The 16,149-nt window shown below is 38.7% G+C and overlaps 1 protein-coding gene across 3 annotated transcripts in view; it reads right to left on the bottom strand.

The window, feature by feature from the left end:
- CHRM2 (cholinergic receptor muscarinic 2) overlaps positions 1-16,149 on the bottom strand; it is a 96,755-nt gene that overhangs the window by 15,933 nt on the left and 64,673 nt on the right. Inside the window, exon 1 of one of the 3 annotated variants that reach the window (XM_090144564.1) lies at positions 5,714-5,801. The exons of the other annotated variants lie outside the window; for them this stretch is intronic. The gene's annotated coding sequence lies outside the window, so the exon portion shown is untranslated. Of the gene's footprint in view, positions 1-5,713; positions 5,802-16,149 lie in introns of those variants that run through there. 3 annotated transcript variants of the gene reach the window in all.

Here is a 16,149-nt window from a genome sequence, read left to right on the forward strand (position 1 = left end):
AATTGTGCTACAGATTATTTGCTCCCTTCATTTGGCAGGCTTATCTGTTCGGTTTTTTTGCATGCTTGTGATCTCTGCTTCCTCACTTTAGACCACAGCAAACACATCTGTGGAAGAAGAATATTACTAACTTTTATTTTCCGAGGCTTTAGTTTACCCTCATCTTCTACAGTGTCACTTCACGTCTCAGTTCTCTCAACCTAGTTCCTTCTTTATCAAAAAACCCTTTAAATTGATATTTGATGGTAACGCAAGCTGATGGGAGGTGAAATACTATCTAGATAGGAGTGTCATCTAGTAAAGTACTTTGGGAACAATCTCCTTCATCAAACTGCAGAGTCCCTTGGTTGTCATGCCTGAGATTAAATCCCTCCCACTGTGCTGTGCCACAGCAGAATCTCTTAGTAGCAACTGCTGCATTGCAACGTGCCTCTGTGTAGCACAAACCTATCTGATGGGTACCAGAGCATGCTTAAAGAAAAGCCTATCAGGAGTTATTGGTGGAGAGAAAAGAGAAAATAAATGAGTTGAAAGCAAGAAGAAGCAAATTATAGAAGGAAAAAAAAAAAGAGCTGAGATGTGAATTAAGAAACAAGGAACTAAATGAGGAGAAGCAAGGAAGAGCGACTGCAAGAGAAATGTAGGGTTGTGCAAGAGCATTCACCTAAGCACTTTGAAAATATACAAATGTGTTTCAACAACCTGGATTAAATGAGATTTTAAGTTTTTCGGTTCTCCTGACACTTCCTATTTTTCAGTGAAACAATTTTCATCTGTTCTGCTAGAAGTGAGTTTTGTAACAATGAGGTGAATATTTCTAAAGATGTCTTTGAACACCGGTATCCATTCTAACAAACATAGGATCGAAACCTCCTAAACAAAATCCCCTCAGTTCTGTCTGTTAAATTAGGTCAATTTACAATTTATTTTGAACTTTGAAACAGTGGAACATTTTAGAAAAATAGCAAAAATGCTTATAAAAATTGTTTTGTAGGTTAAAATAAAAAAGGTTTTCTTTAATTCCTGTCTCTTATTCTCTGTTTTTATAAGAAATCCCTTACTGAGTCTATTTTCAGTGCCTATGTTATTCCATGACAGCCCATGGAGACACTGGCTAGCAGTCCCTTATGTTTCTTGCATACTGAATAAAGTCTCAAAGCACTGAGTGAATTGCAGATTCAAAATCTCATCTCCAAGTGTCATTCAAACATTTAATTTCTTAAATCCTGTTGTGATTTACTGAGATATGGCCTCCACAACCTTACTGGTGAAGGAAGTTGAAATGATTTTTAGAAGTTACCATTCATTCCAGTGTATTCAGTTTTTCTATAGTGATGAATTTCTCCTCTGCAAATTTATGTTGCTGTTTCCTTTGCTGTTATTTATGGTGTGGATATGAACATATTTCCCTCTTGCCCTGTCATTCTTTTCTTGCTCAGTTCATCAGCAAAGTCATGACCTTGGATTTGGGACCCTTGGCAATCAATTCTTTGATAGGCCTGCCTCTAGAAGGTATGAGGTTCAGATAACCAAGAGGGATTCAGATATTTATGTCTAGATAAAGCCTGTTTCATAGGAGCTGAAGCCATCACAAATTGCATTTCTCTTAGGATTTCTGTATCTTTGCCTGTGATCCCTGGTAAATTGTACAAAAATACAATGGAAAGAAGTAAACAGCAAAAGGGATGTGCATCCGAACTCCTGGGACCCCTGGAGCCTGGAGTGCAGAACACCATGTCCCTGCTGTATCAGATGAGTTGGCAGAGGCACAGTTCAACACCATGGAACAGCTGCAGCTCTCTGTGGAGTCACGTCCTAGGGATTTCAATTGTCATTGTATCTTCCCCAGCACACTTCCTTCCTTGTTGTACTACTAACTGCTGCCACTGCATCTCCTCTCCTTAACAACACTCCTTCCTCAGATCTGAACTGTGGCTTATGGACTGAGATTGACGCACATCACTCTCCTCTTGCTGGCTTCCCTTTTCTTTTTTCTTTCTTCCTAGTGAAGCACCTTTAACCTCTCTTGCCTTTCTCATCTTCTTCTGCAGTCTCTTGCTGCTCAGATCAGACTATTTGCTGTCATGTTTTCTTAGGTTAGAGTGTGTTTTCCTCATCTTTTCATCTTTCTCTGTTTTCTTCCCAGTGCTCAGCTCCCATTTCTACAAACACTTTCAAATTCAGAAAAGTAAAATCATTTATGCATTCCATGGTAACCTCCTAGAAGGGTCTAGCAGGAAGTGATCCTGAGATTGAACACTATGGTGCTGCCCTCTCACTCAAGATGAGTGATGAAGAGTAGTTCTACCACATAGCTTACAGAAACTATCCTAGCCTTGCTCAGCTTTTCTCTGAAGTTTGTAAGAAACTTCACCACTGTTTATTCCAAAATTACAAGTCAGTTTTGCTCCCTATTTAACATTAACATTAGGGCACAGTATCTTATATACAATATCCTTTATATAAGAATCATAGAATCATTATAATTGGAAAAGACCACTAAGATCATTTAGTCCAACCTTCTGCCTACCACCAATATTGCTCACTAAACTGTGTCCCTCAGTGCCACATCCACAAGTTTCTTCTACACCTCCAGGGATGGTGATTCCACCACCTCCTTGGGAGCCTGTTGCAGTACATCATCACTCTTTCTGGGCAGAAACATTTCCTAATATCTAGCCTGAACCTCCCACGGCACAACTTGGGGCCATTCCCTCTTGTCCTGTTGCTGTTACCTGGGAGGAGAAGTCATCAACCACCTCACCACAACCTCCTTTCAGGTTGTCATAGAGAGCGAAAAAATTGCCAGGATGAGAAATGCAGATCTGTGAGTGGAGTACAGGGAGACGTAGTCAGTCAGGACTGAGATTTTCTGCCAATCCATGTGTTTGACTATGAGTTGAAAGAAATCCGTCTGAGCAGAAATAACTTTTAGTAAGTACAAAGAATAGCATATTCTGAGGGTAGATTAAAGGGACAATAAAATGGCAGAGAAGTGACAATAGCCAGTACTAGTAGTGATTGGGCTGAAAGGAACGTAAGGTGGTAACCTCACCTAATTTATGTATATATAATAAGTAATTATTTTATATATGTAGAATGAGCGTCCATTTCAACAGTTTCCTCAAAAGCAAATTATACCAACACTACTGCTGTGCTCATTAGCAGTGAAACTCCCAGGTGGGAAGGCACAATCAGAATAGGAAGAATGAGAGGAACGTCTCTATCGAATTTTTCCTTGCGGAAGTTTTTGGTTCTCTGCTGCTCTCAGAGTCTGAGGCTGAACAAAGCTTCAGTAATGCCATGCTGATTTGCAGATGTCATGTACCACAGTCATATATGCCTTGTGATAATCTTTGAGAAGTCTGTGGCTCAAAGGCACATTTCACAGCTTCTTGCTCTCAGTCACTCACACTATAAGCCTGTGACTTCAAAGGGACATCTGAAAGGAAATGTTCGGAGAAAAAAAGAGAAAGATTTTCTGCTTGTATCTTCCCTCCCTCCCCCTCCTTTTTTCCTTTTTTTTTCCTTTTTTTTTTTTTTTTCCTCTGACACACAATATAACAGTTTTAGGCTACTTTTGTAAAACTGTTTCTCAGGTTTTGTTTTGTTTTAAACTTACTTTACAAATAACACAGAAAGAAATTGATGGGAAGAAAAGAGCTGTGTGATCCCAACCCACAAGCTGACATTGGATTTCTCAAAGAGCAGGTAGGTAAGTATCTACAAGTATCTACTTCTAAGAGGTCTTTTTCAGTCAAGCTGTGATGATGTCCGAAATAGTGACTCCAAGGCTTTTTCACATCAAGACTCATGATAGTGGTATATAAAAAAGTGTGTCCTGCTCCCTGCTGCATATCCAATCATAAGATAATTGAGAAAAGTCTGTGATGGAAGGTCAGCCTATAGGTGGCATCACTAATGTGGGTACAAATGAGGTTCAGTCCTAAATTCAGTAAATTTCAAGTTTTTAAAGATGTCATCTGTTATATTGATGATCTCCATGTAGAGGTCCAAGCGAGTGACTTTCATGAAGTGTCTGAAGTGTATCACTTGGAGTGGAGGCATTACATTATACATACAGTAGGATTAGATTTTCTAATGTTTTAAACAAGTTTTGAGATCGTTTTCATTCTAGTCTGTGATATGCAATACAGTGACATCAAATGGTTGTTGTACAGAATGACACTGAATGGTTAAAACACATACAATCTTGTTTGTAGGGAGACATAATGGAGAGGTTTACAGTCAGGTTAATGTTTAACCTCTTAGTCTTTCTGATGTTGTGGTTGGAAAATGCCCTTTAAACTTAATTATCTGCTTCTTTACATTTACTGTTTCACAAATGAGCATTTAAAAATGTCAGTCATCTTTCTTCACAGACATCTATAATAATTTTGTACCACTCATAATGATGCTGGTCATTTTAAGTAAATGCCACGCAGCCCACTGTGCCACTGAGAGAATCATTTATTCCCTTAGTTGTTTGAGGTTTGTGTATCTCAGACCATGTAGTCCAAGGGATAATGTATTTTCTCCTTTACTCCTCCATATGTTAGAAAACAGAAATCATTTAAATCTTAACATATTATGATTTTTCATTTATATGATGAGTTTTTTAGTAAAACAAGTCGTACAAATTTCAGTAGCTAATTAGGAATGTGCTACACTGTCCTGTGGAATTAATTATTCCTGAAAAAAGGTCTAAGATTAAAGATCATATCATATACTTATTAATGCTTCGACAAATATAAATCTAAGAAAGTAACTTAATGTGGATTCTAAATAAGGTGCAAAATATCTTATCTTAAGACACCTGTTGCCATCCCATTTTCTATATTGTCATATCACTTTCTCAAATGTTTGGTAGAGTAGGCTTAAAATTTTTCACTTTTTTTTGTAGGGATATTGTGAGGGACTGCTGTTTTTATAAACAGTTGGAACAGAAACATGAAAATAGTACTGGTTTAACTATGTGATAAAGATAGACCCTGTAGGAATAGATGGCAAGAAAACATTTAACAATGTAGTATCTAACTCCCTGCCTCAGGTTTCCAGCTTACTATTCAGGCTGACTGGATAGTAAGTCATCAGCAGCAGAGAATGCAGAATAACTAGGTAAAACAAAAACAAAAACAAAAAACAGATAACTTCGTTATTCCCATATTCTTTCTTATAGAAATGAAATTTCCTTCGCATAAGAATGAAATGCCTCTTGGAAGCCTGGGGCAGAAAGAACCTCTTGGGGCTCTGTTGAAATGGAAAGAAAGGTGAGTATTGATACCATTGCTTTTTTTTTAATTTGAATCAGGGCTGGAAAAAGACAGAAGACAAATAATGTAAGGGACGTGGAAAAAACAGCACAATTCCTTACTTAAATGTTACACAGAAGTGCATTAATTCTTTCTTTAATTATATTCAAGGCAGGTATTACAAATAAGTAATCCATTTAAACCAAAGATATCATATTTTTATTGCATTACCTAGTTAGATAAGGTCAAACATCCAAAAAGTATCTCTCCAAATAACATTATTATTCCTACTAATAAGATATATGTATTTTCTAGCTACTCTTCCTGGGTCTTGTTATTTTCTGTGTTTGTAGCCTAGGCTTTTTCTACTTCTGCACAACCTGAAACCAAACATAGTAACACAGATCATGATTATTTTCAGCTACCTATTTGGCGAAGACATGAGTAGAATTAACTCTTACACTATTCCTTGGGGAATCTGTCCTCATTTCCTCGTTGTCTTCACGGGTGAAGAAGGTTTGACGCTTTACATCAGTGCACTGGCTCGATTCTCAGGACACTGAGAAATTGATGCAATCTACCCTGAACTAAGTAGAGCCAATATTCTTTGAACTCCCATGTAAATACACAGGGACTTCAAACACAAACAGAAATTTGAGTTTTGAACATTCTATTGAATTTGTCATAGTCCTGTTGCCCACAACTTGCAATGGGTTCTGTTCATTCAGCACTGGGAAACAGGGTGATTTTGGAGACCAAGTAAATAGTGATCCAGTGTATTCTGATGAAAATAGTGTACTGGTATTTGGCTAAGAGTAGACAACATAGTAGAAAGAGGAAAAACTCATGCTTTCCATAGTTGATCTTTTGCAGTCTTCTGTGAGCAGAAAGTGGTTCAATCTACCTGCCTTTGTTATTGTGAGTATAAAAGTCAAGCTCATATTGTGAACGTGGATGGGTGAGGCAGAAGTTTTTGTTTTACAGAAATGATTACAGGAAGAGGCAAGAGGTATTTGAGATTTTACTCTTTCTGAAAATGAAGGTCACAACATTTTCGAGACTTACAAACAAACTGACAAAGGCATTAGTATTAATCGTGATGAATGCCCAAATTTTAATTCTTCCTTTTTGATGAACAGTTCATAGTTACAATGCTTACGTATAACTGTCTTAAGCCTATTCATTCAAGACCTCTCATAGGAATGTGTCATTTCTTGCTTGTGGACAACCAAAGCCCACTCTTTAGGGCTTCTCGTGGTTCATCCCCTTGGAGCCCTAGAAAGAACAGTGGAAACTGCCCTAGGAGAAAAGCTAGATGAAATATTTATTTCATCTAGAACATCAAAGAACAATTTGAATTATACCTTGTCATGAATAACGTATGTTTGTCTCCCCCTGTCCAGGCAAGTTAAAATGAAGATTGAAGTTTAAGAAGTGTTTTGAATTTTTTGAAGATTTTTTATAATTTTTTTTTTTTTTTTTTTTTTTTTTGCTATGAAATAATTAGCCTGCATTATTTTGCCTCACCAGTCTGAGTGGTTATTAAGTATGTTCTTACTCTGAGCATGAGACACTGGTGATACAAGGCAAGTGCCTGCTGCTGACATTTTCCTGATTTGTAGGAGACCTTTCTTTTTGCCACAACAGGGCTAACAAAAGTACTAACAAAGTCTGTTCCTGGCAGGCACCGTGAAGGTATCTCCGTACAGCAGAAACCCTCTCCTCAGTTTCTGTAAAAATCATGCTGAAGTGATCATCAGTCTACATCCACCTACAGTCCAGACACAGACTCCCCTCAACAGCTCAGCTCTTGAGGCTGCACATAGGGAAGTGCTTGAGATCATAGATTTTCTTCCTGGGTACTCTGCAAAGGGAGGCTTGAGGAAGGCCACGCTAACCAAACCTGTGCTCCATCTACTGAACTTTAAAGGTTTTGTTTCATCTGTCTTAGCATTAACATGGTTTATCACTAACTTTGGAACCAATAGGCATCTTCTGGACTGTGGCATCCTCTAGTACTTGCTAGCTCTTAACATGAATCAGGCATGTAATGTGAGCCACTGCACAGTTCTATTCAATTTATGAGTAAGTTTCAGCTGGGATCCCTTCCCTCCCTTTCCTTCCCTTCTCTCCCTCCCTTCTTTCCTTTTTAAAACTTTTAATGTTTTCCTATTTTGTTTCTTATCTTTATATTCTTGTTCAAGGAGCTTTTATAACACCAGTGCTGACAATTGCTACCCCAGAATATACAAAGGCAGTAGGAGCTAATTGCTATTCAAACAATTATTTTTTCCTGCTTCCTTATGAAAACTTATTCTGCAACAGATTGAAAATCAGAAACCCATGATGCTAGCAAAATATGATCTATCTATCAGTGCATGTGTGGAATGCATATTTTTGTTGCAGTATTTCCTATCTTTTTTGTCCTTTGGATACATTTTTGTCCTGGATACATTTCTTTATATAGTTTATTTGTAATGCATTGTATTAGTGTTTATCTGTCTTCTTGTCATTATGTATATGAGAAGTTTTGGACATGGTGAATATTTGACAAACAACAGTAAATCCAATATGATCCAAATTATACAGGCTAATTAACAATAACCAGTGTTTCCAATAGAAAATGTGCACCTGTTGAGTATGTAGCATCTTTGATGTCTGTTTCTCTGTGTTGTTTGTTTTCCAGATTCACAGAATTAATCTGAGCTTTGTCTGTACCGAGCAGACAAAAATGAACAGATACTATTTGCTTGTGTTAGATTCATTTAATCCAACCTGCAAACATGCTACTTTTGTGCAGGTTTATGTTCTTAAGAATAAATTAAATATGAGAGTATTTGTGAAACCAGCAGTCACCAGGAGAATGTTACTTAATTTTCATGAAGTGACTTCTGAATTTCCATGCATCTGCATAGGTAATGAAGCCTGTCTCACAGAGCGCTGAGAGCGGGGTCTACAGTATAGGCTACATTAGTCATCTGAACTCCAATTTCAGAGTCTAAAGTCCCGTGGTAAATTGCTCTGAAAAAAATCAATAGGTCAAAAGCCCTATGCATACCAATGACAAAACTTCTGTTACTCTTGGTAGGTTCAGAACAAAGGGAAGGGAAGGGAAGGGAAGGGAAGGGAAGGGAAGGGAAGGGAAGGGAAGGGAAGGGAAGGGAAGGGAAGGGAAGGGAAGGGAAGGGAAGGGAAGGGAAGGGAAGGGAAGGGAAGGGAAGGGAAGGGAAGGGAAGGGAAGGGAAGGGAAGGGAAGGGAAGGGAAGGGAAGGGAAGGGAAGGGAAGGGAAGGGAAGGGAAGGGAAGGGAAGGGAAGGGAAGGGAAGGGAAGGGAAGGGAAGGGAAGGGAAGGGAAGGGAAGGGAAGGGAAGGGAAGGGAAGGGAAGGAAAGGAAAGGAAAGGAAAGGAAAGGAAAGGAAAGGAAAGGAAAGGAAAGGAAAGGAAAGGAAAGGAAAGGAAAGGAAAGGAAAGGAAAGGAAAGGAAAGGAAAGGAAAGGAAAGGAAAGGAAAGGAAAGGAAAGGACTGACATCTGGGACAAGTCCCCATTCATTGTTTTATTGGATTCATAATTATATTTCTGCGTTCCCTGCTGTAAATTGTCCCAGGATTGTGTTTGCTATTCATCACTCAGGAGAAAAGTCTTTCTCCAGTAGCCCTTTTGTAACATTCATTGTGTCCAACCAAGCGTTTCCTTCTTCCAAAAGACTGCACTCCTTTTTCTTTCCTTTGCATAAGGTCATACAAACCTACTTAGGGCTATGACCATTGCCAATCAGCTGTCACACATAGCTTCATGCAAAACAAATCTGCAAAGTAGAATACTGAGATCAGATTTGGGTTCTAATGGGCTCCTGTGTAACGCAAATCTGTAAATGCAGTCTGCTTTGTAGGCTTTTTCTCCATACTTCCCTGCTTTTGAGCATCTGCTGCAGATCACTCATCAAGCAACTGCCTTTTGTTTATAGTCAAATGGATCTCTGTATAATAGTCAGTTTAAGTCATAAAGTGGGATCTTTAGCTGATAAAAGCACTTTGTGAATGACAGAGAATAGCAAAAACATCATAACAAAGGACAGCAGTAAGATCATGAACATGCACGATAAGCAGCAGAACAACTACGGAATAAAATATCATCTTCATCTTTTCTATGGAGAAGGTAGAGATAACAGACATTCCTTTATAAACTGGAAATTAAAACTGAGGAAATAGCTGCAAGAAGCAGAGCCACTGGAATGAAATGGAGGAGGTCCTGCTGAGACAGGGTCATTATACTGCACACAGAAGGAGAGGAAATAAATGATATGACTACCATGGGTGTTTTTCTGAATTAAAAAAATAAAAAATAAATAAATCTTCATCATCATCATACCTATTCATCTCCGATGATGCTGAGTGAATTGGACAAAGTAATAAAGAAGAACAGAAAAATGCACTAAGCTGTCACACACCCTCTTTCAAGCCCTCTGACCTCTTCCCCACAAATAAAATAAATAAATATTCTCTGTAATATGGAGGTTGCTCCAAAAGTAATGCTTCCTATTTATTTCCATGAAAACTTCAATAGATGCAAAGAGTGCAATAAAACTATTTGATAGAGCAAATTCACAGCCATAAATACTTTTTGGCATAGTCACCTCCATTAGCTGTGCATTTTTTGACAGTAATGAACAAGACCTTCATGCTACGCTTATAAAAATCTGCACCAGCAGAGGTGATCCACTGTCATTGTCACCACTGCTGAGCTGCACCACTCATAAAAGATAATTATGGTTTACATAATAGTTCAGCACTTGGAGATTCTGGTGGATAAAAAGCCTGACGTGAGCCAGCAATGGGCACCCCAGAAGGCCAACAGTGTCCTGGGCTGCCTCTAAAGAGTAGCATCCTACTGCTGGGTGAGGGAAGTGATTGTCCTCTTCTATTCTGCCCTTGTGAAGCCCTATCTGGAGTATTGCATCCAGGCCTGGGGCCCGCAGCACAAGACAGATATGAATTGGTTGGAGTGGATCTAGAGGAGGGCCACAGATATGATCAAAGGGATGGAACACCTCTCATGAAGAAAGGTTGAAGGACCTGGACTTGTTTAGCATGGAGAAAGCTCTGGTGAGACTCCCAGCACTTGAAGTTTACAAGTGGGGACAATCAACTTTTTACATGATCTGATAGTGACAGAACAAGGGAGCATGACTTCATACTAAAAGAGGGTAGAAACAGGTTGCCTAGAGATGCTGTAGATGCTCCATCCCTGGATGCATTCAAGGTCAAATTGGATGGAATCCTGAGTAGCTTGATCTAGTGTTTGGTAACCCTGCCCATTGCAAGAGAGTTGGAACAAAATGATGTTTAAAGTCCCCTCCAATCCAATCTGTTCTATGATTCATATTCGCTTTCACAACAGGCACCATCTGTCAGACTGCCCCTCTGCTGCCATCTATCACAAGGCAACAAAATGTGACAGAATATTCTCGGGAAGGTTCAACATCTACTGCCATACCAACATCTTCCTCTGATGTCATAGCCCAACATAATAAAATAGAAGGCATTACTTTTGAAGCAGCCCTTGCAGAAATATTAGTACAAGATTCTGAATTGTCTTTATCTCCTTTATGACACTTCTGTAGAGAAAGGTAATAGAAAAGTTCCCAGGAAACTAAATATTCTCTCCCTGCTGAAATATCTCTGGGTGGCTTAGACTCAACATTTAAAAACACTTAAAAATGTGATTAACTTCAAGGTTCCACAGGTGGCCACTTCTAATAGTTTAACACAAAGGGCACTAATTAAAGTCCTCTCTGTGTAAAAGGGAAAGCAAAAGGGAGTTCTGTGTTTTGCTCTCTCTCCAAAAAATCAATGAAGACTACAGGAAATTTCTAAGACATCTGATGGATTGGAGATTTGTTCCTACAGTTCAGTCACTGAACACACACAGAGTGGAAGATATAATGCAATATTCTTAATGGCAACAGCACTCTGCCCTGAAAGATGCAGAGGGAAAGAATCATCACTGGGGGAAATGTGGCGTTTCTTCCTTCAACTCACATTGTTCTGCGCAACTTTTGGGGAGTTACCACAGTAATGTTGGGGGCTGTGATTAGACACCTATCTAATGGACAGTAATTTTCAATACCTCTTCATTTCCCATCAGCTATGAGACAGAAGGTTTGTCCATGGAGCGCTATATTCAGCAGACCAGAAATATCTGAAATCTGGAAGAGATTTTCAATCCAAAAATGCTTTTGTCTAGAGACGGATGCATCTTGGAAAGCAATCTGAGAGCAACTCATGTGTCCATTTGATATCCTCAAGTATACTGATTGTGAGGGGAGATTAAGGGTAATGGATTTGACTGGGTCTGGAGGAGAGATGGCTTTACGGTGACCTGAGAGCAGCCTGCCCTCCTTCAGGGAAGTTATGGAGAAGATGGAGCCAGACTTCTAATATTGGTACATGGTGCAGTGTTGAAAGAAAACAGGGTATGGTTTTGATGAGATTTAAAGAGAAATTATTTCAACATCTGGAAAGGAAAGCTGTGTATCAGGTTGCCCAGAGGTGTTTTAAAGCCTCCATCCTTGGAGTTTTTCAAGCTAAAATGTGCATAAATCTTAAGCAATCTGGTCTGAGCTTGACACTGAATTTCTTTGAGCAGGAAGTTGGAACAGAGACCTTTGTTTCCTCCTTCTGTTTTGACCTCCTTCTGTTTGAACTGTTTGGAGCTTCTGCAGTTATGTGATGCTAGTATATGCCTTGAAATCCACTGTTAAAAGGGTCAGGAAAGCAGGATCACATTTGCTCCTATTTAATAAGAAGTCAGATAATATGAACAAAACCTATATGATTGTCCATAAAGTAGTTTGAGAATCTGGTTGAAAGGATGCTAGTGAGAAAAAAGAATCAGCATAATGCAGATCCTTGGCTTCTTACTCAGGAGGAATCTATAGAAGTTAAGGCTCCCATAGTTTTTGGGCTATGTGAACAAACTGCCATCAGGTTTGCTGAGGGGGACTCACTCGCCTGTAGCCTCCATTACAGAATGTAGTTCCTAGGGGCTGAAACTAAGAGATTGTCCCATAGGATCAGAAAGAATGCCTATGTGTCCTGATTTCCTTAGCTCTGATCTGCTGCTGATCACCAATCAACTATTGCAACCAGTCTGAAAGAGCAGAACCCCAAGGATAGATGGAAAGGCCTATGGAGTGTGGTTTTAAGGAGCATTGATTAGATTCACAAATCTGTTCTACTTCCAATTTTCCTGATGCAAAGCCTAATACAAGCAGGTTATTTGTGAGGGGAGTGAAGCTGTGTGCTGCTGATAATCAACCATAAGTGTGTCTCCCCAGGTACAACCCTCAGATCACATTAGAGTAAAAGGTCTTTAAACAGGTTAATCTGGTCCCAAGTTTGCCCTTAGCCCTTTCTTCTTTCTTTGACCTACCACATATTAACATAACTACTGTAATAAAGCAAGTGAAAAGATCTCAAACTCTAGTTAATCTTCCAAACAAGCACTAGCTTACATATAAGCTAGAGAAATTGGTATTTTAGCAGTCCTAGCTGACACATAGAATACTAGTTAATGGCATCATCGGGAGGCAAACCTCTCCATCTGTATTGTATGATATGCATGTTTTCCCTTCCCTGCTATTTGCTTCTACCAGTAGCAATAACAGCTGCCTATCTCTGATCCCAATCATATAGGCCTTGAAGTATCAGCTTTTACCTCTCTAAGTATAATGGCATTTATGTGAATGCAGTCTACAGTAGTCATTATGCTTAGTTCTGTTTTTCATTATAAAAACTCAATGCAAAATCATTAGAAACACTGGCTACATAGAGTTCAACCACAAAGACTTATCGGAAAATAGACAGGCTTGTTGTATTATCACGTGAGCTGTTAACATAGTGCTCCCAATTTTCATTTATAATTGAGTTGTATGATGGAATAACAATTCACTCAATATGTAGTCCAAAAAATGATACTGATATCCAGCAAATAGTTACCTCCAGAATTGGTCCTTCTCTCGTTACACCAAGGGTAGATCAGCATTCTCTGTCTTTTTTATTTTTAGCTATCAAAATAGTATTAGAAGTATAACTTCCAAAACAATTGCATATGAAAGAACTTGCAGGATGTATCAGGGCAGAACCACTATACTAGAAGGGATGATGTTATTACAGACAGTGACACAAAACTTTGAAAGAAAAAGAGTTTTATAGTAAAAAGCAACGGCAGATTGAACTTGTCTGGAATCAGTTTCTGACTCTGAAAAATGTGGTGCAACACACCAGACCTGACAACAAAGGCACACATGTCACCCAAATACTAATGATTATGGCAATCTGTTCTTCTATTACATTCTTCTATCTTTACATTTTATCTGTTTTTCCTGCTCCGAGTTTCTCTTGCAACAAGGCATGAGGGGTATCTCACTCAAAGTTGCACAAAGCCAGGTAGAATAGACCCTATAGCCAGTACAAAATTGCACTGCATGCAGTTTTGCATTCTGGTTTGTTTTCAGACAGAACATCCAGTGAAATTGTGCATAGGCTGGTTTTATTTCTAGCTCTGTGGTACACAGAGTCCATTCTTGCTGAGATCAGGTGAGATTTTTGAGCATGTCACTGATGGCAAATATTTCTGTGTACACAGACACTAAGGGAGGGCAAGAACAATGCTCAAAAATAAAGGAAAAAACAGAACTTGAGAAGGCAGTAAGAGAAGATAAGAAGATGGAGCTGAGATAAAACCTGGATCAAAGTCTTGAAATGATACCATGAAGTTAATGTGAGCCTGGCAGAACTGGCTCAAATAATGCTGAAATAATAAATGCTTCTTGCTCACATCCACTCTCCTTCATCTTTATGAATTGAATGTAAGTTAACCCTTTTTCCATATTGCTGTGTTCAGTGAAACAGTGAAGAAGGAAGTGTTGAGCTCCAGCTGTACTGACAAGAATTGGCAAGGACATGATAGGCTTGCAGAGTTTTTCCAAAAAGAAAAGCAACAAAGTCCAAGAAGCCTCCAGCAGTCATCACCTTCCTCTCTTCACTCTTCAGTTTATGTATTATTGTCTCATCTGCCATGACATTGGAGCCATTGGTACTTTGATAAATGGACTAAAAAGACACTGAAGTTCACTGTAGCCTCATTAAGTACCCTTGCATCCTCAGCCAATTTTTTATTTCTGAAGAAATTTAATTCCCAATGAATCACAACAAAGGGAACTTAGCCTCCTGCAGGGTTGTCTCTTTCCTCTCTTGTGAGGGCAGAACTAGGCCAGTGACATGAGTGATTAATTCACTGAAATATGGAATCTCATCAAGTTCTGCTTTTAAAGATCAACGTCTGTCCCAGAGCCAGATTCTAGTACCTCTTGGCTTTTCTACGTGTTAGATACCTATCCTGCTTAGGTATTTTTACAAGCACCATAAAAAGACAACATATACCTTTAGATGTACGAGTAATTTAATAATACCTGATCCTAAGCCTGAAAACATACACAGCGCTATCAACAGGACTGCTTACGAGCAGAGCCTCATCTCAGACGGTCCCTTCGGACTTGTGTAAACTAGTATCCACAAAAGTGTATACTGGAGGTTTTCTGGAAAAGTATCTTCCATTCAGTAAGTACTGGGAAATATCACAAGATGAAAAACACTGGGAAATTATCCTCCTTTTTCTGTTCAGGTTCTAACTGAAGGCTTGTACACATAACTGCATACTGTTGGTTTAATTCTCTTTTTTAGTATTTTAATTCATCTTTAAACTCTGGATCAGGCAAAAAATATTAGCATTCAACTTCTGAATGCTGAGAAAAGATTACTTCTGAGCATTTGCAGAATTAGGCTACTTAATTATTAAGGTTTCATTATGAGGACCCATTGGAATATTATTGTACTAACAGACACTCACAAACCCAGAGAAGACTCTGTTCTCTGATGACAGCACATCTCAGACTGTTTTAGGAGGTCAGCTCCTGATTTATCCAAAGTCCTCATTACTTTATGCCTTTCTGATACTATTTGCATGAGTGCTCTAGAAAGTAGCACTGATGAAAACAAGGATTTAAATAATTTTTAATTGCATATTCACCAGTAATTCTGTGTGATGTACAGGTGTTTTAAAATGCAGTTTCTTCTTAAAGTCTTTTCATTTCATTTCCAGTCCTTGTCAAAATTGCTAATATGTTTCTAGCTAAATCTCATATTTAACTAAAGAGTTTTGAAATTGCGTGAGATATTCATAGGAAGAAAAAAGAAAAAAGAAAAGCATCAAGGCAGTTGATGGTTATTTATACCAAGGGCATGCAAACAGTCTTTTCAGAAAATGCCAGTGCCTGGAACTTTTCACTGAAGAATTGTACAAGTGTTGCCAGTTTGAATGTTCCAGTTAAGAAAATCTAATGCTTCACTATTCTAATCCTGAAGAAAGGTAAAGGTCATTGCTTCCAGAAGAGCTGCATTCTTTCTAAGGTAGTCAGCAACATATAAAGGTGGTTTCCATCATCAGCCGTGTATGAGTGGATCATGCCATACACTCCCACACACCACAGGAGGCTTACAGATTTTGCACTTCAAAAAATCAATCTTGCCATTTGCTACACTCTTAAATTTACCAGATCTCATTTATTTTGAGAAGGTAGTCTGCGCAGGACAGCTTCTGTGGAAAAAATGTGTCTTTCTGTAAGCTTAAATATTATCTACAACCAAGGCTTGTAATGGTGATTTGCTTTCCTACAGCACCTTGTGCACATTTTGCCTGTCTTGCTGCTGTATCTTTGTCACTGAATTGTTCATAAATCATATTTGGTGGGAGTGGTCTAGTGTATACCAGAATCTATTTCTTACTCACATGTTCTTTCACTGCCTTCCTGACAAAATTAAGTTTTTAGACACTAT

The sequence above is a fragment of the Phasianus colchicus genome, chromosome 1 (assembly GCF_987193195.1).
Source record: "Phasianus colchicus chromosome 1, bPhaCol1.hap1.1, whole genome shotgun sequence".
Lineage (NCBI taxonomy): Eukaryota > Metazoa > Chordata > Aves > Galliformes > Phasianidae > Phasianus > Phasianus colchicus.